The 27,848-nt window shown below is 33.7% G+C and overlaps 1 protein-coding gene and 1 long non-coding RNA gene across 3 annotated transcripts in view; one reads left to right on the top strand and one right to left on the bottom strand.

The window, feature by feature from the left end:
• Positions 1-27,848, top strand: part of alpha-Man-IIb (alpha-Mannosidase class II b) — a 194,819-nt gene that overhangs the window by 35,575 nt on the left and 131,396 nt on the right. The window lies entirely within an intron of this gene.
• The window catches only part of LOC147909143 (uncharacterized), a 46,361-nt gene continuing 19,711 nt past the window's right edge, over positions 1,199-27,848 (bottom strand). For both annotated transcript variants that reach the window (XR_015545801.1, XR_015545800.1), the window contains exon 2: positions 1,199-26,549. This is a non-coding gene — a long non-coding RNA (uncharacterized LOC147909143). The remainder of the gene's footprint in view (positions 26,550-27,848) is intronic.

The raw sequence follows: 27,848 nt of genomic DNA, 5'->3' as shown, positions 1-27,848 counted from the left end.
GTGAAGAGTTGTTTTGTACATATATGTTTTATCACTAGTTCTGAATGCATGTATCATAATACATGTAACATGATATTGCTTTCTTTTTTTATCATGGCTATTCAGGGGCATGTTCGGATTCCTGGGTGCTCCCCGGATGTCTTATCATCCTTATTGTTTAACTAACGTTAAACAAGAATGACATGATAGTCGAGGAGTACCCAGATGGGAATCGGACGAAATACACGCCACGGTAATCTGATGAATCAAATCTTTCATCAATTTTATAAAAGATAATTACGAAACAAATATGAAAATGGTAACATAAAACGGATCGTAAATAATTATCGAAAATAATTAAATAATACAAAGTTATCAAAAACAATATCTAAAAATATTAATTACGAACTTACCACATCAGTGGTAGGCATATTTTTCTTTTTTGTTATTTTTTTGTGTATGTTTAGGGGATAATATTGTCTTAAAACTTCAATTGTATCCATATTATATTGAAATCACCCCCCTCCAATTTGTGCTTTTCCTCGAATTAATTCTATATTCCACTAATTTACAATTGGTATTCGCTTCGAAATTTCCTTAACTGGTATTTAAGGATCTAATTATAAATTAATGTATCTTTGCTTAAGATGATTCTTTAGTAAAGTGCCGAAAATTTAGAATGTCGCATTAAGACCCATCCAAAATTGGATTACAAACATCCGCATAATTTGTATAAAATATTAAAACTACGTTTATATCTTAATGAAATAGTACGGAATATACAAATGTAAATCAAGAGCTGCACCTTCATCGAAGATGAGATTATGTTTACTTTTCAAGATTAAATTTATATGCAAGTTTATGCATGTAAATATCTATCCAGAATGGCCGTTGACCTATTACTTTTTTGTGATCATTAAAATCATAATTTTTTAAACTATTATAATCTCGTTTTTGAGAAAAGTCTATGATTTGTGTGCAGTTAATCAAAGAAGCGCCTGCGAGCCTTATCTGTCTAAGTTATATGTGAAAGGTTACATTTTCAACATTTTTTCTCTCTTATTTCATCGTTAACTTACCGTAGAATTTTGCACATGTTAATTTCGGTACTTCATTTTCATGATATAAAAAAATTAGACATTTTTATAGTAACTCGATTTACTAAAGAACCACCTTAAAGTTACAATAACATTATTGATATATATATATATATATAATATTTTTCATTTTGAAGATCAAAATCTGAAGAGTGAGATTACATAACTCCAAATTAGGTTGTAAAAATATTTAGTTATAGTTTTTTATAACGTAGTTGAAGAAAATGTTCGGGTACACTAAATCCCTATCAGGATAAAGGAAAATTCTGAATTTCCAGCGAACACTTTATAATCAGTTTTTAACGTCTCGGTGAAGTTTGCGGTAAACGCGTTTGTGGACGCGAGTATTAATAAAGAAAATCGCTAACAAAGATTTAATCTTCTATAGCGAAGTGCGATGCTTATGCATAATACTCTTCTTAATGGTTCATGAATCTAGGCTTAACGCAAACGCACCATCTCACGCCGATCATTTCGGCTCGTTGCCCAGGGAGCGGCTTGTTACGGGTTAATCACCTCTTCACCTTCCAAGCGTTACCCTTCCCGGGTATCCCTCTATGGGGTGAGTTTCTCCGAGTTATCTAGTTGGATGACCCCCGGCCGACTCTCAGCTTGTCCCCGCGCTGCGGTAGCGCGAAATAATTTCTCCTCGAATCCACTTCGGGCCTAAAACAACACATAGCTGTAGTACCTCTAAGAGCGTTATTACCGCCAACGATTAGAGCGGGTAGGAATATGGACCGCTTTCCAGGTTAAGAAGGCTAACTACTCGTGGACGTTTTGTAGCCGCACGCGTCCCGCCGCGAGAGACAATAAATCGTAACGTGGCCCTGCAATGTGCTATTAAAGTGTTTTTTTCCGTTTCGTCTTGGTCGCTTCCTTTCTCATCGCTGTCGCTTTACGAGGTCTTATTAGTGAGGGCATCCCTTGGAGTCTCCTTTTTTAAAAATATTTTTAGCAAAATATCATGTATATTTTTTATATTTCTAATCACAATTTTAATATTCCAAAAATATATTTCAATTTAAGGAATTCTAGATATTAAAAACATAGATTTCATTATATTATTCTTTGTGTTAATTAATATAATGTATTTAAAATTAAACCTTTTATGAAATATACATTTAAGTAATATTTAATATTTTATCTTTTGTCTGAAGTCGTAAGAAATTGACTAATCACAGTCGAATGTGAGAAGAATAATCGACTATGATTGATCAATTTCTTATGACTTCAGACTTTACGGCCACTACGATTCCTATTGTAGATCTCGCATGTCGGGATCGCCGGTTATAATCCATGACGGAAGCAGAAGTAGAATTCGCGTCTGATGAGCGAAGTTTGAGGAAATGAATTTGCAAATTATAACGGCGGACGAGAGTCGGCTGGAGACGAAGAGACGAAGCAAACGTTTCGACTGCTTCCGGATGTAGGCGAGGGCGCATCCCGATGGAGGGTGCCGACGTCGAGGAGCATCGGATGCGGTGCATCGTCGTGAACATATCGTGCCTAACGGTTTACTAACGACCGTGACCAATTGCTCGTTTCCGACCGCATCCGTCCGCCAGACCGATTGTCACTCGTATTCTCATTATCCCGTCGCCGTTCGCCGACAATCAAACGCGGGATGCGAAGAGGGATGCCTCGCTGCAGCCGCTTCTTCTCGAGGCGCTCAGAACTAGAGCGGATCGTCACGTGTAAGATCCGCTTTTAAATATATATAATGTGTACGACGTCTAAAGTAAAGTTTACAAATTGCGGAGTTGATTTACGGACCGTAACTCTGAACGCCTCGTTTAGGTTTCTTGACTTTGATCCATTTTTTTTATAATAACACATAAGAAACAGATGTTACATGAACTACTTTTTATTTAATTTCGTTTCGCTGTATGCTTCTTCGTGCTATTTGCACGTCATTCGGAATATATGTATATATACAATACATTTATCGACATATGTGTCTACCGCTCGAGAGCGTTGTCCCGATTTTATTTAAATAGAAATGCATTCTATTAACGGATAATCACTTGGCTCATTCCACTGGATTAGTAATGAGTTACCTACACATATTATTGTTTATATATACTGAGAAAAAGATATCTAAAAATATATTTATTTCACTGAAATATATATTTATTCGAAATATATAAATAGCGAAATATATCAAATTTTATTCTTAGCAAATAAATTATCTATTTTATTTTTTGCAATTAATGAGATATGTTTTACAGAAATAAAATATATTTCACAGAAAAATAAGATATATTTTAAATAAGATGTATTTTACAGAAATGTATATTTCTTCATCAAAAATTTTGTAAGTAACATTTGCTTCGCGATACTTCGACATTTTTCTCTCATTTTGCACTCGAGACTGTACGAGAGAAATGTTTGGCATATACAACTATTTATTTTCTTGATATAGTAAAAACTTTCTCATTTTTTTCAAAATTTTTAAAAAATTGTATTCTAATCAAAATTTGGTTACAATAACTAAAAATTTTGGTTAGAACTACACTTATTTTTATACAAATTAAAAATTCATCTATCAAAAATTATAGTTACACTGAGAGAAAAATTTTTCGTACACTTGTAACTATAAATACATATTATATTACTATAATTATGATTATGATTACCATAGTATTAGTAATAATAACTGTATGTCTAGTTTTATCAAATAATGTACAAGGATCGTTTGAAAAGTTTTGAGCCTAACATAGAAACAACTATTTTTTCAGTCAAATTCAATTTTATTTTTCAACATAGTCTCCTTTTAAGTCTCCTTTTAAGATATATTTTTCCCAGTGATGCTCTCTTTCTTTTCACCCAGTTATTGGCCGTCCCGAACGCTCATCATCAGCCAAACTGGTACGACACGTTTAAATTCATTTGCCTATCTTTTCACGGTGGCAACTGGGACAGAGTTCTCGTAAACAGCGTAAACAGCGTAAACAGTCCAACTCGGCTTTAATTTGCGCAGGCGTACCTATATTGCAAGGTCTCTCAAATGCAAGAACTTAATCACGGCATGATATTCAATTTTTTCCATTTTTACAAAAACACTGACTTGCACAAATGTTTGTCAAACAACAACAAAATAGATACAATTTTCACAGATATCTTTCAAAGCATGTACAATTATAATATCAGAATGGTTTTGACGAGTAACGTCACCTTCATATTGAGGCTCAAAACTTTTCAAATATATCGATCTTCATATATAATTGGCAATCGAAATCGATTATAATAATCATAAAAAAATGATTGAAATTATTATAAACAAATAACTATATAATTATAGTTATTTGAATCATTTTTGTGATAATTTCAACCATTTTTATAATAACTATAATTATATCTAATCATTTTCTTAGAACTGTACATATAGTTAGGTGTTATTACTAATATGGAGGAAAGCCTTCTATATTATGAGATGAGCACCTAATATAAGATAGCAGCGTTTCTAGACTAATAAGCGCTATCTGTTGGTTCCACCATGAATTTATTGCTCTTTGATTAAAAACTATTTAGTAGAAAATTCATTATTAGATCATGCCTATAGTCATTGTAAAAAAAGAATTTTAGAATTTGGATGTCTTCAAGTTTCATTGAAATGAGTCTTTAAATCTTGTTTATTATTTAATAAATAAAAATATTTGGCAATATATTCTTCATGTAGTGATAGAGTAAAGTCGCATTAATAGAAAAATACGGGATATGTTGAATTGTTTAATTACAGAAGTTAGAGTAGTAATAATTATAATTATAGTGATGTGTATAATTACTCTGTAATATCAAAAAGTTTTTCTCTCAGTGCAAAAAATTGTGCCTTTAAAATCAACATTGGTGGCGGAGGATTAATTTGATTTACCTATACACTTTTCGTTGACGCACAATTTTCGCTGCTTCTTAATTCCGTCATTGTGAAATGATGTTATACGAAAATGCGACAGACGTTGATCCGAAGAGCTTTAGGAGAATTGCGGTTAATTCTGCAGATTGTCAATGTTGAACAGCGTGAAAATGTTGCCTGCGCGGACACTTGACACAAATGAAAATTATCGGTGGGGAAGAATGAACGTTGCCTGCGTATACACAATAATTGGATTATCCTGTCGTTATATCCGTTTGTTTTCCGCCTTTGCGCAGTTTTACCTCGAATCACGTCTGTTGTCCCCGAGGACGGATTGATTTTCGATTTCGCCGACTTAGCGCGCGTGCAAACGGCACGCGAAATAATAACGTATCCGTAAATCCACGTGATGCGCGCCGAGGCACGTCCATTTTTCCATCCTGTAATTTCGCCGTTCCTGCAGGAAGTTTCCCTTAAGAATTTCAGGATTCGCGCTGATTACTTTTTGATACATTACGCGCGCGAACGTCGTAATGGACGGCTCTCTCGATGCATCGTTCAATTTCACGAGCTTTTTCGCTATTCCCGTTCATATATTCATGCGAAATTTAACTTATCTTCACAATTGTAAAGCGGTTGAGTTTAACATAGTGGAATGCTCAATTAATAATAATTAATCGCGCGATTAAAATTATGTCGAGTCAAACGATCCAATAATTAATGCTGTTAAAATACTGATATTAATCGTGAGCCGCTACTTTATATTTACAGTTTATTATCATCATTGCATGAGATTAAAAAATTGAAAACTGGTACGGCTGCATTTTTCGAACAATGAAAGAGAAATATATGAGTCAAGGTAGTCACAGATTTGGAAAACTGGGAAAACCGGGAAAAGTCAGGGGAAAATGTAAAAAAGTCTGGAATTTTGAAATTTGCTCACAATTTCCTTAAACTGCTCCTCTTCTATTCTAGATAAGTAATTATTATAATTTTTTAATATTATATCTGACGTTTATGATAGTGAAATACGTTAAAAACTCGCACACTTTAAAGAATTTTAATAAAATAATTAAAATTTATATTTTATTCAGTATTTTTATTTATTTGATCGTCCTTTTTCATAACTGCATTCTTTTTTCCAATACTAATTTATCTTTTGTTGGCTTGAATTTGCACCCAAAATTTTAGTGTGCTACTAACCTTTTTTGTGTTGTTTTTGATAATATGCTAACTTTCCTACAATTCTTGACTTTAAATGTGTTAAAATTTACATATTTTATATTGGAAAATTTTCCATTTTCATCTGGCAAACCTGGAAAAGTCAGAGAATTTTAAAATTTATTTTCTGTAACAACCCTGATGAGTTAAGTACAAATACATAGTTGATTTAATTATAGAATCGTTACGAACGTTTGTTGCGAATTTTTTATACTTATATATTATTAAATATTTCTTGCGAATATTATATGATTATTTGATCATATCAGCGGCTTCGAAAATATGATTTTAGACGTCGATTGTTTAATCATTCTCAATAGTTTACACTCTCTGTAATTAAAAAGCTTTTAGCGACTGCGATCCTTCTCGGTATCTTATATACTTTTACATTTTATTTTTACATTTTTCCCTCTATTCTCTTTGTTTGATGCTTTAATAAAACTCAAACCATACCTTTTAATTCAGCGACTGCATGTCGAAAAGAAATATTTTTAGATTGTAAGCTAGAAAAAGCTTTTGAGAGGTAAACTGGGAAGTAAATCCCCGCTAAATAGACGTTATTATAAAAACTTTACTGTGAGTGAGCTATTTATTAAAAGAATAGCTGCTATTAAGCGACTGGTATACTAATTAATCTCTGGCTAATTTTGGCTAATATTTTATTAATATTTTAATTTTATATACGCGAATGATTTTACGATTTTATTTAAATATATTAAATTTACTATTTTAAACTCGAAAAAATTTAATATTAATTTTAGTTTTTACTTAATTTTAATTTTCAAATATTAATATTAAAATATTTCTAGTCATCAATTAATTAAGGTTTTATTGTAGTAAAATCGTTAACTCCAAACTTAATCATTTCTCTTTAAAAATTTCGATGTAATTGATGAAATACTGACTCTCTTATTTATAAAAAATTTTTTGCTAATCCTTTTAATAAAAAAGTTCTGATAAATTATACTTTTGAATTTGATAGAGCACAAATAACGAAGAAGCTGCCGAGAGTCAATTATCTCGATGGTAGCAAACTTGGCACGGGTTACGCTAATTAACATGTATGAACTTTCCACGCGGAGCTGCTCTCCGATGAATCTTCCAGTTTCCTCTCCCTGAAATCCTTAATTCGATTTCAATTCAGATATTGCGATCGCGCGCAACTTGATATCCGTATGATAACGTTTGTCCCCGGAACTGCCGTAAATAATCGATCTCGGACGCGCTCATTGCGTTGGCTCATAGGTCGGAATGACTTCGGGGGACCTTAATCTTGATCTTTATGCTACTCTAAAGTTTTAACTCGATAAAAAAGTTCTCCCAATACGAGAGAAAGATCATTACGTGGAGCTCGCTTGGTTCCATTTCTGGGTCGTACTTACTTCCTTAACAATTGCTGCTACCGATGAAATTTCTATTCTCGATTCGACTATTTTATTTGTTGACAAATAGTTTTTTGATTTGTTAACAAATTATTAATTAATAATTTGTTTTAGTATCTCGTGATATGCAGGGTATTTTGCATCTACAGTTTTGCTTGCAAGAGATATAGAGATACATAGGGAGAATGACATACGAATGTCATTAGTAATCGTGAATGTATAACGTATATCACACGTTTCTGTCATGGCAATGAATTGAATTATCTTTGACGGATAGAAACGATCATAATGATAATGGACGTTATGCTTGTCTAAAAGCCTTGGTTGATTACGGAACAAGCTTTATCAGCACAGTAATACGATGCATTTGCGGAGATAACGTGTAATCCAAAGAGATATACATCCTTTAGTGAAAATAAATAATGTGCAAATTGTGAGATAATAATCCGAGGATTACTTAACACAAATCTGTATTAGGTGTGGTCGTATTTCCTATTACTTTGCTATTACTTGCCTGTTACAACTCTTCGATCTACCTCCAGTTAAGATATTTATTTGTATGTGGAAATGTATTTATTTCAGATCTGAGTCAGATAAGAGTCGATTCTTTGATTGTATAATTCGTGAGATAGTAATTCGAAGAATACTTAATACAAATCTATTTTAAGAAAGAAATACAAAAAATATTGAATTTTAATAAATATTTGTTTTAATAGTTCTAAGTAAATATTCACCATCTAAATGTAAACACATATTTATTTGATACAAAAACCATTAATTGGATTTAATCGTAATTTTCTTATTGAGTAAATATTTATTTACTGTAAGTAACTGTAAATGTTTATTTAGTACTATTCAAAGAAATGTGATATTAAGATTTAGTAAATTTTCACATCACATCTGCTACTTTACGATTTATTTCAATATGACTCTTTGATTTATCTTTGAGTTAAGCGATATTTACTGGCATCTAGAAGTGATTTATTTCCAGAGAGAGTCGACGATCATACAATTCGCGAGATAACAATTTGACGAATACTTAATATAAATCTATTTTGAAAAAGCGGGAGGCCATTCTTGCAGTCACATCTCCTGTTACTTTGTGGTTACTTCCGGACAACTTTCCGATTTATCTCCGAGCTAAGCGATATTTTCTCGCATCCGAAAGTGATTTATCTCGCATCCGGCAAGCGTCGACGATCGTGCATTTTCGTCATCCGGAAAGAATTGTGAGAAATCGCCCGCTCCGTCTCGTGGACAGTAACGTGGCCGACGTTGTATCCGCGCTTGCCGGCGCGATACACACACTTCGTTTCAGTTTCGAGAAGGAAGAGTTACGAGCGGATCTCGCACGGGCGCGCGTAACTCAGCGGAACTCGTTACACTTTATGAAATGAAATGGACGCTAAATGAAAAGTTACATTCTTCCGCTCGTAAAGCACAACCGTCTCGGCTCGCCCCGTACCGGGGTTCACTCGCGCGGTCGTTTTAAGTACAATTCTAACGTCGCCACGCCGGCATGGCACCGTGATATCGCATACGTACGCGCTTTGCACACGCCTCCATAACCACTCGTCTATGATCCCGTACGTCGTTATGCTATCTCATTGTTGAATTTATTTCCGCTCCACAAGTCTGCCTTTTGTAAGTTAAGATAGGAGAGCGTTTTAGCTTTCCGGAACAATCCCCTGAAAGCTGTGCGATCGTGTTAAAAATTACAATATTTATTGAATTAGGAATAATACGCGAATATATTTTTATTAGAGTAGAGCGGAGCTTTTTCGTAATAATGTTTATGTTATTGATATGAATATTTAAAGATTATACTTGTGGAGTACTCAAGGAGTACCTAATAATAATTGTATAACGGGATCTGTCTTTTTTTTACAAGTGTCGTGCTGGATCCAAATATTACAAATTAATTAAAAATATGTAGTGGCCGGAACTTTGTTTAAAAATGTTTGTAGAAAATAAAACTCTCTTAGAACTAACGAGAATCGTCAGAATTGCTGTAAGCAGCCAGCATGATGCTTTCTCCAAGAGTCGTGCTGTCTTTTATAATATATTTAAAATGTATAAAAATTGGTATTTGTTGAAATTTTGTTTTCAAACACACTATACACATTAGTAAAACTTCAATAGAATTAAAAGGAAATGTTGCTAAAAGTGGTAATAATATTTATCAATTTCTTGCACTTTAGAGGAAAAAGTGTCGTGCTAAATTTGCGAAATTATTTAGCACGTTATATTTTTATTTTTGGTTTTTTAATATAAAAAATGCGGGACTGTTTTTTTATTTTTATATATAGAACTGTAGAAAGTGTGTTACACACATACTGGAACTGTGATTATTTATTTTATATTAATGGAATGTGCTAACTTTACAAATCCTGTATAACATAGTTAGTTGTGAACACATCACTGTACAGAATTATTGTCTACAGCCGTAAATTTTCGTATTACTTTAAAATTAAAACTGACAGAATAGTCTCGTCTTATCCTATAGTTTTTTTTTAAAGCGAATTACAGTAAAAATATTTATTGAATTGAATAATTATATGAATACGAAAATAATAAGTATTTTTTGTTGAGGCGAATCACATTGATTAAAAAAGCTGAGATATTTCAAGCGTGCACAAGTTTGTTTTTCTTTCAAAAATGATCTGAATCATTGAATTATCTCTCATTGCATTAAATTATAATTAATTAACTGTTGAAATTATGATCACGAGTAGAAATATTTATCATCGCTAGCAAAAATATCATTTGTAATTATCAACATTTTTTATTTTGTGAGCGCAATTGTATAAAAATTGTTGATATTTTATGACATTATGTTATATTATTATTATGACTTTATTGTTATTTTACTTTCTACGGAAGCTACAAGTCTGTGTTTCTTGTTTTCGTTTCGCTCTGGCAAAGCATATTTCCTTTATAGCTACTTTTAGATCTTCTTTCCTACTTGTTCTACTCACTTAGCGTAATTAGCATGGACTAAAACCCACGGGAATTAATCAAGTCCACTTCTTCTTTCTCTTACATAACTAACGTTGGTAAATAAATGAGTTGCAGCAAATATGGCACCGTAATTGATAGAAGTGGTTAATAACAAACGATAATAATTTTTATTCGACGAAGAAGTATATATATATATATATATATATAAATGAATTTAAGATAAATTATTTTGGAAATAAAGCTAAAAATTGGGTTAATCGATCAATCTACGAATAAAATCATAGTGTTTTTCAAAACATAGAATCGAAACTTAATTATTGTTAATTGCTTTTGATAAAGATATTTTAAGTAATCATTTTATGTATCGTTTTACAAATAAACGTTGAAATACTATTGCTCAATAATATCGAGCTAATTTAATTTACTAGAAAATACACTTTAAAAAATATCGGTGTGAATTTAAAACATCATACGGCGTCTATATAATTCTCACTATGTTGTTGTTAACATTAATACCAACATAGTGAGGAGTCCTTCAGATTCTTGGCGATTATATTAACATTATCATGGTGTAGATTTAAAATGTGCTCATGATGTGAAATTCATCTCATGTGTTAATATTAACACCAACATGAGAATTATAGACTCCGCATGGTTAAATTTATACCGATATTTTATAGAGTGTGGTAAAACGTGCATTATGAAATGTTGTTAAATCTTAAGGGGAGTTTCCTAAAGTGAAGTCGGAACTCCGATGAGATCGTTTTACCGATAAAATGTGACATATCGATACATCTTTATATACTAATACATCAATATCTTACACATACATACATAAATTTTTGTAGAACAATAGCATTATAACCTCCCCCTAGCTGTGTACACTTTTTTTCTACCTTTAATATCACATTTGGATCCCTGCCAGTCCATATTTGTTACCGTAACTTCCAAATCGTTACAAATGGATAGTATTAACATTAGTATTAACATATTAAAATTTCTTTTTCAATTGATGGAGAATTGATTAAGGAATAAATCCTTAATGTGTAAAAGTCGATAGAATTAAGGAGCTTTGAGATATATAGATTCAAAGAAAAAGAAAAGTTCAAAAATGCGAAGAAATCTCGATTTAGCAAATTGCATTGGGATTTCTGGGATCCCGGTGTGTGTAACTAGGTTTAATTAGACATCTAAATCTAATTCTAAGAACTCTACGTTGTTTCTTCATCTAAATTACTCTCTGTGGACCACAATTTCGTAAGTACAGATTGCAAGGCTTTTATATCAAGCAAATATTGTTATGATATTGACAGCTCTGACACTATATTTGAGTAAAGATCTCAATTTAAACAATTTTTTATCATTCTCGGCATAAATAAATTTCACTTTATAGATACGTGTTAATACTTTAATCCTGGAAAAAGCTTTTTTAATCTGTAAAAGAGGAAAAGGTAATTGTTATATAAAAATTATTGTGTCTAATCGGTAATACAAATGACTTTAGAAACCCGTTTAATATTAACTTTTCTTTTTTGATGGGAAAAATCATTGTATCCGTTAAATGCATGTATTATGATTACATAAAGAAACGATTTTCCGCGATTGCCTTTTTATATTACTTTTTATACAACCTAAAGCACAAATTTTATCGTCGCGTAGGACGACCGTATGTTTACCGTAGAAATAGAGCATAACGTACGATTCTTCGTATTCGAACGGCGTCGCGCGATTTTTCTCCGTTCCGAACTGAAAATAGATAAAAATGGACGGAACGGAAGCACCCGGCGGCTTTGTGGCGAGTCGCAACCGCGATTTATATTCGTACGATGCATTTTCATCGGCGCATCGATAATGCATCCGTCAGATTGTCGTGCGGTTACGATTGGAGCGAGGAATCAAGTCTACTTGTCCGTAGATTTGTGGAGTGCGCAATGAAATAGAATTAAATTCAATCCTTGACGATCCATGCGAATGGAAATCGCGCGGAATCAGTCTGTGTTTCGCGATTTCACGCTCATAGATCGTGGAATGTGTTTCAACCGCGTAGAAATAGCATGCTGCTATTCAGAGTGGTATATTACTTATTCATCGCTTTAGCTTACGTCTCAGTGAGATATTAAACAGATATAACGAAAATCTCTTTGACCATTCGTGATAGAGAAACGGAGGTAGAGAGATTATATTGATTGTAGATTTAACTCTTCTTGAAATGAGACTCCCTCTTTCTTTTTATCTATTTTTTGTATCAAAATGATATGAATTTATGAATTAATATTAAAACCGATTACTTTGACGCAATAAGCGATTATTTTATTTTTATGTATGTGTACGTATCTGCATGTTTATGTTTTTGTCGTGTATGTAATGATAGTGAAAGAGAACTGAAAAGTCAGTCAAGTGTTAGACATAGGACAGAATAAATATCTAAACTCTCTCTTCTCACTAACTTGTATACTAACTTGGATTTTTTTATTCTAAATCTTTCGTTATAAGACTCCTCCCTCCTCCAACCTTTAATTAAATTTATTTAATTTTTTATTCCACCTACCATTTTTATTTTTAACCTAATATCATTATTTTTTAATATAAAATAATATTAGAAAATTTTTAACTTTCTTAAATAAATTTACAATTTAATCAGACATAATATTTACTTCATATTTTCTTTAATAAATTAATCAATTTATCTTATATATATTTTTTATTAACTTCACTCTTAAATCTAATCCTTTCATATCCCTACTTTCCCCGTCCCCTACTACTATTTAATTTTAATCTTTCCTCTTGCCCTCAGATATATATCCCCATCAATATTACACCAACTATCTTTAATTAATTTTTTTAAATTAAATTAATTATATTATGAATAAATGATTATTCTCTACCAATCACAATTATAAGACTCGGTGTTACTCGGTATAAGATTACGGTGTTTGATAGTAGCTCTAAAATAAATTTTGTTCAAAGAGGCACAACGAATAATTAAATTTTATTTGATATCGTTATATCATAAATTTACAATATTTACATTTATATTAAAATTTGTACGATGGATATTATTATGTGTCAAGTGATATTTTTGATATTTCATAAAATATTTCAAATAGATCAGAAGATTTTTTTTCACATTAGGAGTTAGGTGACGTTAAAATATTTTTAATATCTCGACTTATTTTTTCGAACTTTGTCGACGACGTCAAGAAACCTTGTTCGTTCATGGGTCAGTGCTCGAAAAACGTCGGCAGCTTTTCGAATTCACCGCCAGTAATAATCGACGTGATTTATCTTTGTGCACGGCGTATCGACGTAGAGGGAAAAAAGGAACGTCCGGAGGCTGCCCATTGTCAACGTCGAAACGGAAGGTGTGCTTTGCGTGACGACGATTTTCCATTTTTCTCTTCTCTCGCCCGCACGGCGACAATGTCGGCTTGTCGATCACGATCTCATCCACCTCATCCACCTCATTCGCCATGTTAGCACGGAGACACGAACCCCCCGTTGTCCCTATTCGGACGGCGCGGCGTGGTGAACAATCCTCACGTTATGAAATGTAGTGATATCGGCCGATATAATATTGGCACAATATTCGATACTCGATGAGGTGGATCGTTTGAAAGTTATATTAACATTTCTCGTTGTGTCACACGTCACACCTCTGTAACTTAGGTACATATTCTCCAGACAGGTTGATGCGATCTTCTGTTAGATATCAAAGAAGCAAAGATAACTCAATCTTGTTGAATAACATTTTGTTGTTTTCAACTTCCGTATTATAATGTGAATGAATTTATTTTTATGGTTAATTAAAAAATAAACAAATTATTATTTACTAAGTGCACGTTAATGTATGTATAATTTATTAAATAATAAACTGAATTTAAGTCAAAATTAATTTTGAGTTAAATTGTTTAACTTCATTGTTTTAGTTGAATTAACGACATATTGAGCAGTACGACCTGTAGAATTGAAATGATTAAAAATAATTCAGGTGAATATAATTTGGCATTATGAATTTAACAATGTTTATTTTAATTGTAACAACTGGAATTTTTTCCCTCATTATCTCTCCTATACTTTGATTAATAAATCTCTCTCTCTCTCTCTCTCTCTCTCTCTCTCTCTCTCTTGGAACGGGTACATTATTAAATCTTTTGTAGAATGCATAAGCAGCTTTCGTATATTAAATACATGAGACTTTTCAACAAAGACAAATTAACCCATCGTAATTAAAGCCATAGTTTGATAAGTCACTTTTGTATATGAGATAGTAAAGAATTTTCAATAATATCAGGCAGGATTATCGCGATTAGATGGATAGGTATACAATCTTTATTGAAATGCATCCTGTGGTCGCGCATAATATCGTGTACTTCCGTACACTTTATCCTTGTTTCGCGCTCGTCAAAATGAAATTTCTATGGAGGGTGGAAATTTAAGCGAGGTTATATTACGAGAGTTTCGTCGAGCTATTTACAAAGAGAGGGTACAGGAAGGAATCATAATTTTAAAGGAGCTTTAATACTTAACGCGAGCTTTACTCTCTGCCTCCGACAACGGTTTAATCGCTGGATGAAGTTACCTTAGTTAAGGTCAAAGTTTGAGTGTCCCTTTTTTTTTCCTCTTTGCAAACGTTGCAGAAAGCGTGGGCATCTAAAAGTCGACGATGAGATTACATACCTAAAAAACGAGCACGTAGAGCGTTCAAAAGTAATTCGCGAGTTACAGATTATCGGAAAAAAATGTTAACTTTGAAATCGGTAGTGGTTTCAAGTAATTTATTAAATTACTGGCAGAATGCTCGATTTAAATCTCTTCGTCCGGTTTCATAAAATTTATGTACGCATGAATGCATAGAGTAGTAAATTTTACGGGAGATGGCAGAATTTTCGAGATCGTAAATTGTGATAAACAATAAATTATTGATAACGGAGATAATTTTCAGAATATAATTTTCTTATGCGATTTTTTTTTTCCATAAGAAAAGTATCGTTTTGCTGAAGTATCTAAAAATGTAGCTAGATGCAGATTTGAAAATAATTTTAATGGAATATGAAAATAAATTAATTAGAACGATTGAACATTGATTGACAGTGATAAAAAGTTTCAATATTCTGGCAATCAGTTTGAGCGTCATACATAATTATTTTGATGGCCTAAGTAAAATTATTTTCAAATCTGTATCTGTACATATAAAACTAAATTTTTTTATACTTCAGCAAATCTGTTTTTCCATGCATATATCAACGAGAGAGATTAATTCTGTGTAAATGGACGTGTTTATTTAGTTATTCGACCAAGATACAAACAACATAGCTCAGTGCATAATATTAATAAATAATTTTATAAATGACTTCTCCGTATCGTGCAGCATTTCGAATACTTTGCAACTCGACAGACAGTAGGTTCATATAGTGGTAAGATGGAGAATTCATTTCTGATTCCCTGCACGACGACGGTGAAATCGTTACGTGCAAAAAGGCGCTAGTCAAAGGCGGTAGGATGAAAAATGTAGCAGGATGTAAATAAGTATTTGTTAGGCGGAGGAAGTAACATCTTTATTGCCGGCGTTGAACAAGGACAGCGAAACGATTTCTCTCTTTCTTTCTCTTTTCCCCTCTTTCTCTCTCTCTCTCTCTCTCTCTCTCTCTCTTCTTCTTCCTCTGCGTGTGCTAAGGTCGTGCAGTCGGCGGCCACGGACCGGGTCATAAATAAAGCGGTGCACACAGAAATTACAGTGGAGCGTAATGTCCGTAATACCGCGGCGGAATAGAATGGAGAAAAATATAATCGACGATGAAGCCGCGCGCACGCCACCAACGCCTATCTGTTTTCGTAGCGAGAGCTCCGTGCCCGAGAAAGACGTCATATTCGCAAGAATGCATTTACCGGCTCGAAAACTTCTGTGACGTGATGCCGGAACGCGCAAAACCCGCTCGCGGAAACTTTGTTCTATTGTGAGTCACCTCGCGATGCACAACGGTGAAATGTCACATGTGAGAAAAATCAGTGCGGAGAAATATTACGGTGCAAATACTTTCATGGGTAGATTATTTTACAAATTTGTACATTTGTCTGTAAGCTCGTTTTTATTCGAAAGGATTTTTATCGTAAAATTATTTGTGTCATAAACTTGGAATCTGTTTGATAAAATTATTTACGTCTTTGGAGTCTTCTTATATTTATTTACAGGATTGGGTAAGTTAATGTTTTTTTTAAACTAAATTAAGTTAAAGTTAGTGGCTTATAAAATTAATAAAATTAAGTTAAAAGTTGAAGGAATAAAGAATTAATTTAATAAAAGTTAAGTTAAGATTGAATTAACTTGAGTTTTAAAAAAGTTAATTTTGAAGAAATTATTTTTGAAATTAGAATGTCCTAATTTTTCTTAAAATGAGATTACTTTAAATAACACTTACAAATATAGATTATTAGGTAAATTTAATTTTATATTCACATGTAAGTTACTACTATATATATATGATAAGAGTCACATGATAAGACATTTTATCAAAATCTTGCAAAGGGAATGGTATATATTTGCATTATTTTTTTTTTTTAACCTTTAACTTTCTTTAACTTTTGAAATGATTGCTCATGCATGTTACTACATAGACTAGTATATAGATATTTGTTACAAAAACATACGTAAAAATTTAGGAAATGAGTACTGTTCTACAACATTTTTCTAAAGCTCATTTCATATTTATGTTGCTGAAATATAACATTTATGATACCTAAAATTAGTGTGATTTAAATATGAGCGGGAATTGACAAAATTTAGCGAGTCAATAAAAACTATCATATGGTGTGACTCTTATAGATCTCTCATCATAAAATCATTAAATTTTTTCTAAATTAATTCTCTAATGTTAGACTTTATAGAAAAAAATATTAGCATTAAGAGAGGTAGAAAAATTTTTAATTAAAAAAAAATTAATAAATTAAAGTTTAAAAGTGACTAAATTAAATTAAAATTTAATGCATTTAAAATTAACTAAGTTAAGTTAAAAGTTATTAATTTTTTAACTTTTTTTTAACTTTTAACATTTTAACTAGTTACTATCCATGATTATTTAAGAATTCAAACTAGAGACGATTCAACTAGAACACACACACACACAGAAGATATTTTTTGTCTATCTATTTATTGGATTGGTCAGAAAGTTCCGTTTTTAGCACAAAATTGTATTTACAATATCTTCGTCAAAAAATAAACGAAATTTAAATAAAAAGACGGTTTTGAAACTTGAAATCTCTACTTTCAAAAGATTACTATGTTTTTTGAGTTTCTATGAATTTGATAATTTTTGAGAATACAGAAAACTACGAGCTGAAAAAGATGGAAAATTTTCTTCTAACTTTGGATCTATCATTTGCCCAAAAAAATTTTCGACTTTCCATTCAAGAAAGCTTAAAGTTTTCCCTACAAAACCGTTTTTTAAAAATATTTCTAAGAATTTTTGTTACTGAATTATCGCGAATTAAATAAAAGGAACATTTTGACTTCTCATAACTTTATTAAAAATCATTATATCGCAATTAAAAAAAAATCAATTTTTAATGCTAAAATTTTGCTTTATTGAATGATATAATAACAACAACAAATATATTCTATGTATTTATAATTTTGAGCTAAAAAAAATGCCAACGTTCTGACTAACCCAATACTTGTTCTTTTTGTCTACTATCTTTTTTTATCTTTTAATATTTTAAGATTCTCGAATCTTTTTATAACTTTTCGACTAAACTTAAGATCTTTCAAATTAATAAAAAATTCAATTATTTTTTACATAAAACATTTTTAAAAAATTACAGAAAGCGACGCTTGGTAGGTGGCCTCAAGTAGGAAATTTGCTTTCTGATCGTTCAATTCGGGATGAAATATGCAGGCTAACGTTGACGATGAAACCTGCACCGTGACGTCGTCCGTCGACGTCACGTTATTGCGCGCGGCGTGCATAGGAAGTACGACGGCATTTATAACGTTCCAGGGCGAAGGGATTACGACGGCGGTTACGTGGGGAGGGTGTGGATACTGATTTACAGCCGCGAGTCACGCCACAAAGCTACCATTTCGAGGCAAACGCGGTCGGAAGAGCGGCACCGGCGAGGATGTTCGTGTGTGCTCGTCGTGCAACAACGACGACGCGGTGGTGACTTTCGGGGTAATGCAGTGCCATGTACACACACTTTGGATTTTCGACTCGAAAAAGATGTGCCATGTCATAGGCAATTTTTATCAGGGGAAAATCTTTGGTTTGAAAACTCGACATACGTGTAACTTTCTAAATGATAGTAGGTATCATTTTTAATCCTCGGCCATGTGGAATTTCACATTTTCCTTTAGCAACCTGACTATGAGTCTTCAAGTTTCAATGCAGATTTTTATATATTCAAGATTACCGTAAAACTAGAAATTAGGGAAATGTCGGAGGAATTGAAAATAGTTAGGGAATTTGGCAAAAATTTTTGAAAATAAAAAATTCTTGGCTTTAAAGAAGTTTAATATGCGTATATCACATCTACACAATTTTGAAATACTATCAACTAAACAATTAAATACAAGCAGTATCAGCAATATTAATAGCAATTTATATTTCTAAATTACTCTTTCAATAAAATATTTGACAGTTTCCAAATTAAGGGAAAAAAACATTTCAAAACCTTATTGAAAGCATCAGGAAAAATTATATCTGGAAATCAGGAAAAAGTTATAAAAATTTTTATGATTTTATGATTTTAGGATGAGGAATTTGTGCTGTCCAATCCTTGTTCCAGATTGTACAAAAATCTGACAAAATTCTTGCATACGTGTAAAATTTTGGCAACGAGTTCTTATTGTCATAGAAGTCAAATTATATTTTCTTTATATTTTTTATATAGATTTAAATTTATCTACCGGAACTTCTGACTTCAGTCAGAATATTAACTGCACTTTCAAAATTCTACTTGGCCAGCTTGGAAGATTAGAGATATTTATAAATATTATAATTAAAGTGTACATATAGAAGTGATTTTTTTTTCTGTACACATTTTTTAGTATACTATATTATATAGTATATTATATAGTAAAAATTATATGTCGTTATATTTCTAAATACTTCCTCTCCGTTTCCAACTCGAGTTTATTAGATCAGATCTCGTATAATTGGAGTAGCTCAAATTTAATAACACGATCTAAGCACGTGCCCCATCATTAGGGCGCCTCTTTATCCCACGCTGGAAATTACATCGACTACAAGCGTTAATTAAGAGCACGTATAAGACGACTAATGTTCAAACATAGAATTCAATTTAGCCGAGGCTCTCCTGCGCTACTGAAAATCGTGCCAGATTTAATTGAGAGTAACTTTGTTGTAACCCACTTCTCTAACGGAGCCCTAGCTCGCCCGAACTTAGCGGAATTCTAACAGAGACCTAATCGAGAGAGAGAGAGAGAGAGAGAGAGAGAGAGAGAGAGAGAGAGAACCAGCCAGCCAGCCCGTAGTAATTGCACCGCGAGATAATTTGACGGCCCTGAGTCATTTGGCCATCGTGTAATTTTACACGGAAAATAGTTTTAATATCGAGTCTTCTTAATAGGCCCATTAATGCGGCAAATACAATCGCGTGGTTATACCGTTCGATGATTTAATAGTTCGTTCTCGAAAATACTAGGCAAATGATAATAAAGCATGCAGTCGTTAAATTTATATACTCAGCATTAATTAATCATAAACGTAGAATCAGGTTTACGTCTGTTTACCATTTTTATCGAAATAGAACGTCACCGAGATGGGTCTTATCAACCGCGCGTAAAACGGTTTTCTTATCGGAAGGTCGCCGTTGTATTTGGAGAAATAGTCGTTATAATTACAAACATTCAGATATTGTGTATCGTTTTGGTTATCTGGAAATGCGAATGCACTGGGATGTCGACCGCATATACACGATCTGTAGTATCCACCACTGTTAACCTACTTTCTAACACGTATTTCGAGTTAATGGTTGTTGTTGCATTGTTAACAGACTCGACTGGCGTCCCTCCTAACAACCATGATTTAATGCACGATCGTCTCCTCCAATCTTAGACAAACTGACACTTTATCTGCAATTAAGAGTTGCGTTTCTAATGCAATTTGAATAGTTCAGTAACACAATAGCGGCAATGAAATCGAAATTAAATGTAATGCGCATACACGGAACAAAACGATTTTGTTGAATAATCCAAAAGTTTGGATCAGACACAGATCTGGAAATAATTTTGTTGGACTATCAAAATGACTGCGTTCAGCACGGAAGGAAAAAATTCTAATACGTTCATAGTTTTGATTCCTTATGGATCTAAATGTATAAACCAATCATCGAGTATTGAAGAATTTTACAACAGTTGCAAAGCTGCCTTCTCTGCTGAACACAGCCATTTTGATAATTATATAGAAAACTCAAGCATGATGAGAGCAATGTCGCAAAAAGTTGTACATTCTAATAACCATCTTGAACACTCTACATAATTATTTTGATAGTTTAACAAAATTATTTTCACGGTTATGTATCTATTTAACTAAATTTTTAGATTCAGTGTTCTCTTCCCTTACAGGAATTTAACATTAGAAGGTAGTAATTAATTATTTATTTTGAATATTAAACGCACCGTTGTTCAGTGCTTTTAATAATAAAATTAATTTTCAATATTGGCTAATATTAAATTGAATTTATATAGTATATGATATTCTATGAGTGCATGATATTTGAATTTTTGAAACTTTACACTAAGAAAGTGTCCTGATTAAACTAACAATGGGGCCAATAAGAATGATATTTTGAGACTAAATCGTCAGAAATTTTATCGAGTCTTATCAAAATGCTATTTTTGTTGGAGTCTTTTGTGAAATAATTTTTTTCTTAATATGTCAGAGAAAGAAAAGTCAGAAAATATTTTCTGTTCTTTCGTTTTAGATAAAAGGAAATCAAAGTTTAGGACCTTGATGGATATCTTTTATTATCAAATTAAAGCTTTTCTATCTCTCTCTCTCTACTTTGGTTCGTAATAAAAGATTAGAGTGACGAGATACAGCCAATTATGCACGTGTGCGATGCGCAGTTTCCTGATTTCCCCGGGTTGTACCGTCAGCTTGCTCTCTCCGCTCCGGTTTGTGTTGTACGTTTCCCCGTCTTTGTGTCTCGGCATTAGAACCGTGCTTACGAGCTTAATGACGGGACTTAAACAGTCCCTTTGGAACCCGCGGTCGCAGAATCGGAGAGCACGAAACTACGTGTGCATTGTCCGCTCGTTCCTTCGCTGTTACTGCAGTCGCCCGGAGGGTGAAGTTGAAACTGCATCACGATGAAATCCCTGGTGCAGCCACCGGGCGGCACGAAACCTCAGAGAAATAGTTTCGCCGGATCTTCCTAATGAACAGCATCGTGATTTCGTTAATCACAGCTCAAGGAGGGATAGGGAGAGAAACGGGTCCGCCGCTCGTCGACATGCGGAAATGGAGAACTGCCTTCGGCAAAATCCAGAGATTTGTGATGATTTTAATTATTGTTAAATTTTTCGTTGTCAAAATTCTTTTACATTTTTCAATCGATGTGTAATTAAAAAAAATAAAACGTTTTGTAAATGCGCCTATTAATAACGTGCTAACGATATAGATAAAATTTAAACGGTTGAAACGCAGTTTTTATTGAAAATATTTTTTTCTGTTTGGAAAATAAATTATTTTTTTTTTGTGCAACTCGAAATGTTTTCGTAACAGAGTGGGTTTTCAATGAATATAATATTGTAAAACGATATTAGTTATCGTGAACAATTCGTACACAAAGTTGTATTCGTATAAAAGTAAATAATACTACTACATTATAGTAAATAATATCTTATCTCGATTATTTCCTTATAATTTTTATACGGAAAAATGATTTTATTGAAATATTTAAGCTACATACAAATCAGAAAATAATTCTGTAAGACTATTAAAATTTATGTAGAAAATTCAAGCATAATGTAAAGAAAATTTTGATATTCTAGCAATTAATTTGAACGTCATTATTATTTTATTTTTTAATTATTTTATTAGTTTAACAAAATTGTTTTCAGATCTGTATTTAGCTGAACTTTAGTCGTCACTTTAGTGAAATAATTCTTTTGTATAAAAGTCGTCAATTTTTTTGTCTACTTATTTTTGAAGAAAATTCAACGTTACAGCGTGCATTTCGTCGCTGATTCTTTTATTAGTCTAACATAAATTATCCACTCTGATCAAGATTAACACAATTAATAATATCATATCTAAGCACACTCGTATTTAATTAAAAAATCAGAGAAAAATTATCAGTATAATCTCTCTTTCTCCGTGGTATTAAGGAATTTCGTTTTTTGAAGTTGAATATGAAGCCGTTCAGAGCGAATATGACCAGAATTTTCTGGGTCCGTACACCGAATTGAATTCAGAATAGCATCACGGTGGAAAGGGCGAGAGGAAAAAAGGGAAGAGCGAACAAAAGGGAAGGAGGGCATCAGGAAAGAGAATCGAGAGCAACGCGGTCGCACTCGATGTGGAGGGAAAGAATTTCCACGTCCGCTTATCGATTCGACCGATTACTTTTGCTTTTCAAACGGACCTTCGTATCCATAGTATCATCGCACCCGTATAATTATACCGCGTCTCTTTTTGCTCGTATACGTTCGGCCCTTCCGGCCCACCTCTTTCTCGCTTCTTTCTTTCCTCTGCGTTCTTTGCCTTCTCACGGTTAGGTTGCTCGCTTCATCATAAAATACGGCCTTTAAGCGCAGTCTCTTTCCAACCCTCCCTCGATCCCCCTCGATTATCGCGAAACTGCGCTTCCTTTTTCTCCATCTTCCTCGCGCCTCTAATTTATTGCGGGTGATCCTTGGCCCGTTCTTGCGTAGCGGAGAACATAGTGAGCGACATCGATTCGAAGTTACGAGAGATGTTATCCCCGTCGTCAATTAGGTTCGTGTATTTTCTCGTGAAATTTATTCACGTGCACGATTCTCTAATTAAGTATCTGTCTCACCGATAGGATTGTTTTCCTCTATTATTACTGCGACAACATAAAATTATCATCTCTGGAATGCAATTTCTGACACTGAAGTTTCGCGTCGGTTGGCGTTTTAAAAATTTCCTTGCGGTACATTCGGATCGCTCACAAGGAATACGTGTACAGTATAGTGTAGAGATACGAAAATGGAACGCCTACGCGCGCCTCGTGCATCGGATTATGATGACGGGGTGCAAGTATATCCGTCGTGCAGCTAATGCACGCCTATAATATCGTACGTGCGCGGGTAAGGCAACGAGAAGGTGCCTCAGGTGTACCTCTACCTCTACCTTTACCTGTACGTGAAAAGGAGCCTTCCACGCGAGGAGATCCAGTTTCTCTAGATATTGGTTATCGATCCGGTCGCGAGCTAGTCGCCTTTGTCGTTCCGCGCGAACGAGTGTATCTTGCGCATTGCAAGAAGAACCACGGGATCATTACGTTTTGTGTCGTTGCTTCAAGACAGTCACAAAGAAGAAATGCATTCTACGTCAAAGACAGAATAGTTGCCTTTACGCGAGAAACCGTATTTCGCTGTTACTTTTTCGATGATAATAATGCGAGATTTTACTTTTTCCCTTCTCAATTAAGGGTGTGTTGCATGTATTCAAAAAAAAAAAACAAAATGAAAAAATTAGAAAAAATTATACATTCTCTTATATCGTATTCGAAAAAAATACGAAATATTTCATGTAAAAGAAGTTGGTTCAAAAATTATTTCAGAGAGAAGTGTACGGAAAAATGATTTTACTGAAGTATCTGAAAAAGGTAGATGTACATCTGAAAATAATTTTGTTTGATCATTAAAATAATTACTTAGAACTCACAAGCACGATGAGCAAAGTTGCAAAAAGTTTTGATATTCTAGGAATACGTTTAACTATTCTATAAAATTATTTTGATGAATCAACAAAATCATTTTCAGATTTGTATCTAGTTAAATTTTTAGATATTTCAGCAAAGTTATTCTTTCCATGTCAATATGTTTTTAAAAAACAATTGAGATAAAATGGTGAAATTCTCATTTAAAATATAAAATTGTATTGTTGAATATAAATATTGACTATGATTGTTGCATATATATATATATATATATATAAATACTCATTTTTAATAAAGGATATAAATTTCCAGTTTCAGGCACTTTTTGTAGAAATTATACATTTAATATATCCTTAATAAAATAAATTCTTAAGTTGATTCGCTGACGTTATTTTTATATATCGATCAAATTTATAATTTGCTACAATGCTGATTCTAGAGAGAAAAATATTCGACGTTTCGCCTCACATAAACCATAAATCCATGAAAAACTGTTGCAACTGCATTTAATAGCGATTCCATTTTGCCGAATTATTATTTCTCGCGCGATCGCCCTTTCACGGTCGGCGTTTTTCGGCATCGTTCGTCTCAGCGAATTTTTTGCCCAACGATTTATGACCGCGATCCGAAGACCCAGCCGACACGCTCAGCTCTGCCCTTTTCGTCGGCCTGATCTCTCGATCATCGATAATACGTGGCATCGTTCCAAGTACCACGGGATTTTGATCCGTCGCACCGTTTCTTCTTTCGTTGGCTTTTTTTGGCTCAGTTTCTCTACTGCGAATCGCTGGTTCAGCAATCCTTACGAATGTTACATGAAAATATAATCACGTTTTTTTTTTATCGATGGAACACTCGATAGATTAATTTTTAAAAAGCCATGCAAAAGGCTTGCTTGCTTCTCACTTTCGTTTATATCGCTGTGCCGTATCTTTCTTCGTAGAGGAATCTCTGCTGCCCTCTGTGAAAAAGTTTTCGCTTTTATTTGCATAACGTTGACTCGTTTAACTTGAACTTTCCGGACATAAAAGATGATCTCTCGCTAAAACGTGAAATTGTAATCAAAGATTACCATGAAATTTTTCAGCGCTAAGCACGTCAGTGATGGAATTGCCTGGAGAAGTTTTTCTCTCCTTTAAGGATAGAGATTTGTATGGGCGAATATAAAATATCCGCAAAATTAAGGTGAATCCGCGTGAAATATGCATCGACATATTCGCATGGGTCTCTCTATTCCCATACTGACAATCTCTCCTCTCTAGGTCAACCCAATTCCAATCCGTGATATATAACAAGATTCGCGAGTAGTTTACTTGCCCGCCCGTAGTTTTCCGACCGTAGGAAAATCCCGTGACATTTAATAACCTTTTGTCACGAGAGAAACGATCGCATTGCTCGGATGTGCATTGCGACGTTTCGTATTTCGCTGTTGCGAAAAGCAATATGCTAGGAAAGATAAAGGAAAAAGGGAGAGAAAGGATAAAGTGGTTGATAGTCTTTCGGACTCTATTTATGTTACTATTTATATTGCAAGAATTTTTTTCTGTTTAACTTTTGGAGATAATTTCTTTTTATTTACACGATTTTTGCCGAAATATCTAAAAATTTGATTAGATAGAGAAAAGCATTTTATTGGAACCATTAAAATAAAAAAATCGTTCATCTTTCCTCATGCAGTCCTATTTTTTTGTAATTTTTTTTTTAGAGACAATACAGAGACTAGACGGACTGAATGTTTTGTACGCCGATCGTGATTTCAATTCGACAATTCTTTCCTGCTCGCGACAACAAGTAGCGCGCAAAGTGCCATAAGCGGATGAAACGCGATAGTCTGGCGGCTGTCCCAGTTGAGAAGTGACCCGAGAAGAAGAAAGAATTCACTAACTTTCCGAAAAGCCGCGGTTACGGGAACTCGCGCCAAATTGCCAAATAAATCAGGTCTTAACTACCCTTCTCCCTCCGCAATTGCGGCGCTCTTTGGCTTCATCCTGTCTCCGCTGTGATTTCTCGAGGGCCGGACAATCTTCCGACCACGTTAAACCTCCGAACCCTTCGGTATACTGGTACTGGTTAGCGTGATCTTCGTCCGGACGCATGTGTTGCCAAATGGCTTTAGTGATTGGTAGCCAGATGCTTCGGTCTCGTAAACCACTCATCTTCGGACGCTCCGTTCTGTACAGCTCTGTTCTGTAATTTCGCATATATTATTTTACTGTGTTTGATTCGAAATTTCAAGTATACTTATTAAAATAAGTTGCGATGAAAGATAATAAATGTGAATAATAGTAAGTGAAAATGGACCAAAAAAAAAAATGTTAACACAAATAATTCGCTCAAAGCGAGTCTTAATAAAATAAATTTTGTGGGGTGAATTTTAAACGATAATGAATATGATTTTTCAAAAAATCTAGCAGAGTAAAGTAAGAAATATACAATAAATATTATACATAAAAATGTACTATATACTGTGTTTGTTGATGGTAATTTTTGATCGAATAAAGCGAAATTAATTCCGAAAGGAGGTAAAACAATGTAACGCTGCAACATTTGCAGAAACGTCCTAGGAACGGGATATTGACGTGAAATCAATAACGCGATCAAACGCAATAATGACGAGAGGATAAATCAGATTGTTTATAATTCCCTGTGCCTCCCAATAATTAATTTTAGCTGTTTGCCAACGATACCGGCGTTTATCGCGTTCGATAACAACGGACGTCGCGGGAAACAAAAAAACAGCAAACGCGATCGAGGGTATTTGGTTTAAAGGGAATTCGTAACAGCGTATTTTCAATTATACACGCATATCCGTGTGCAAGCGTACTCGTGCTCCTTTCTCGAAAATGAATGTCATAAATATTTTGCTGGATACACACGGGTGTAGAGCAGCGATACATTAACCTTGTCGCCCGATCGATAAACTGCTGTTCCATCCACCCTTTTTGCACAGCGATATTTCAGCGTCAAGGATCAAAGTGCATCAAAGGACTACAGTGTGTATCGATGTAGGTTGAAAATTAACCTGCCCAGATGATGCAACTTGTGCTCGCGAAGGTGCACCACCACGCATTGTGAAAAAAAAAAGGTGGCGACACGTTCATTTGCATCGAGTAAGGTTCGAGTGAGAGGAAAGATACTGTGCGGTGCGCACTCGGCTTTGTTCGCGGCTAGATGTTGTCTTTTTCAACGTTTTTTTTTCGGCCGTTTACGCTTCAAAGCGACGCCCGTGGGAATCGTGTAGCGTGTAAGACGATTATGCTACAGCCCCTGTGTTCTCTGCGTGACGTAGAATTCGAGAAATAAAGCTAGTTGAACCGACGTACTACATTTACAATAGCATGTATAATATATCGGGTTACGTTTTTTTGCAAATTACATTGTTTTTTCACTTGTTGACTGGGACTCGTGAGAGCAATTGCAACGAGAAAATAATTTTCTAAAAAGATTTTGCTTTTTACCCGTAAAATACAATTTTTATATATTTAT

The sequence above is a fragment of the Acromyrmex echinatior genome, chromosome 7, assembly GCF_024713525.1.
Source record: "Acromyrmex echinatior isolate Ae372 chromosome 7, ASM2471352v2, whole genome shotgun sequence".
NCBI lineage: Eukaryota > Metazoa > Arthropoda > Insecta > Hymenoptera > Formicidae > Acromyrmex > Acromyrmex echinatior.
The sequence above is the reverse complement of the archived record's forward strand: the minus strand, read 5'-3'. Positions and strand labels throughout refer to the sequence as shown.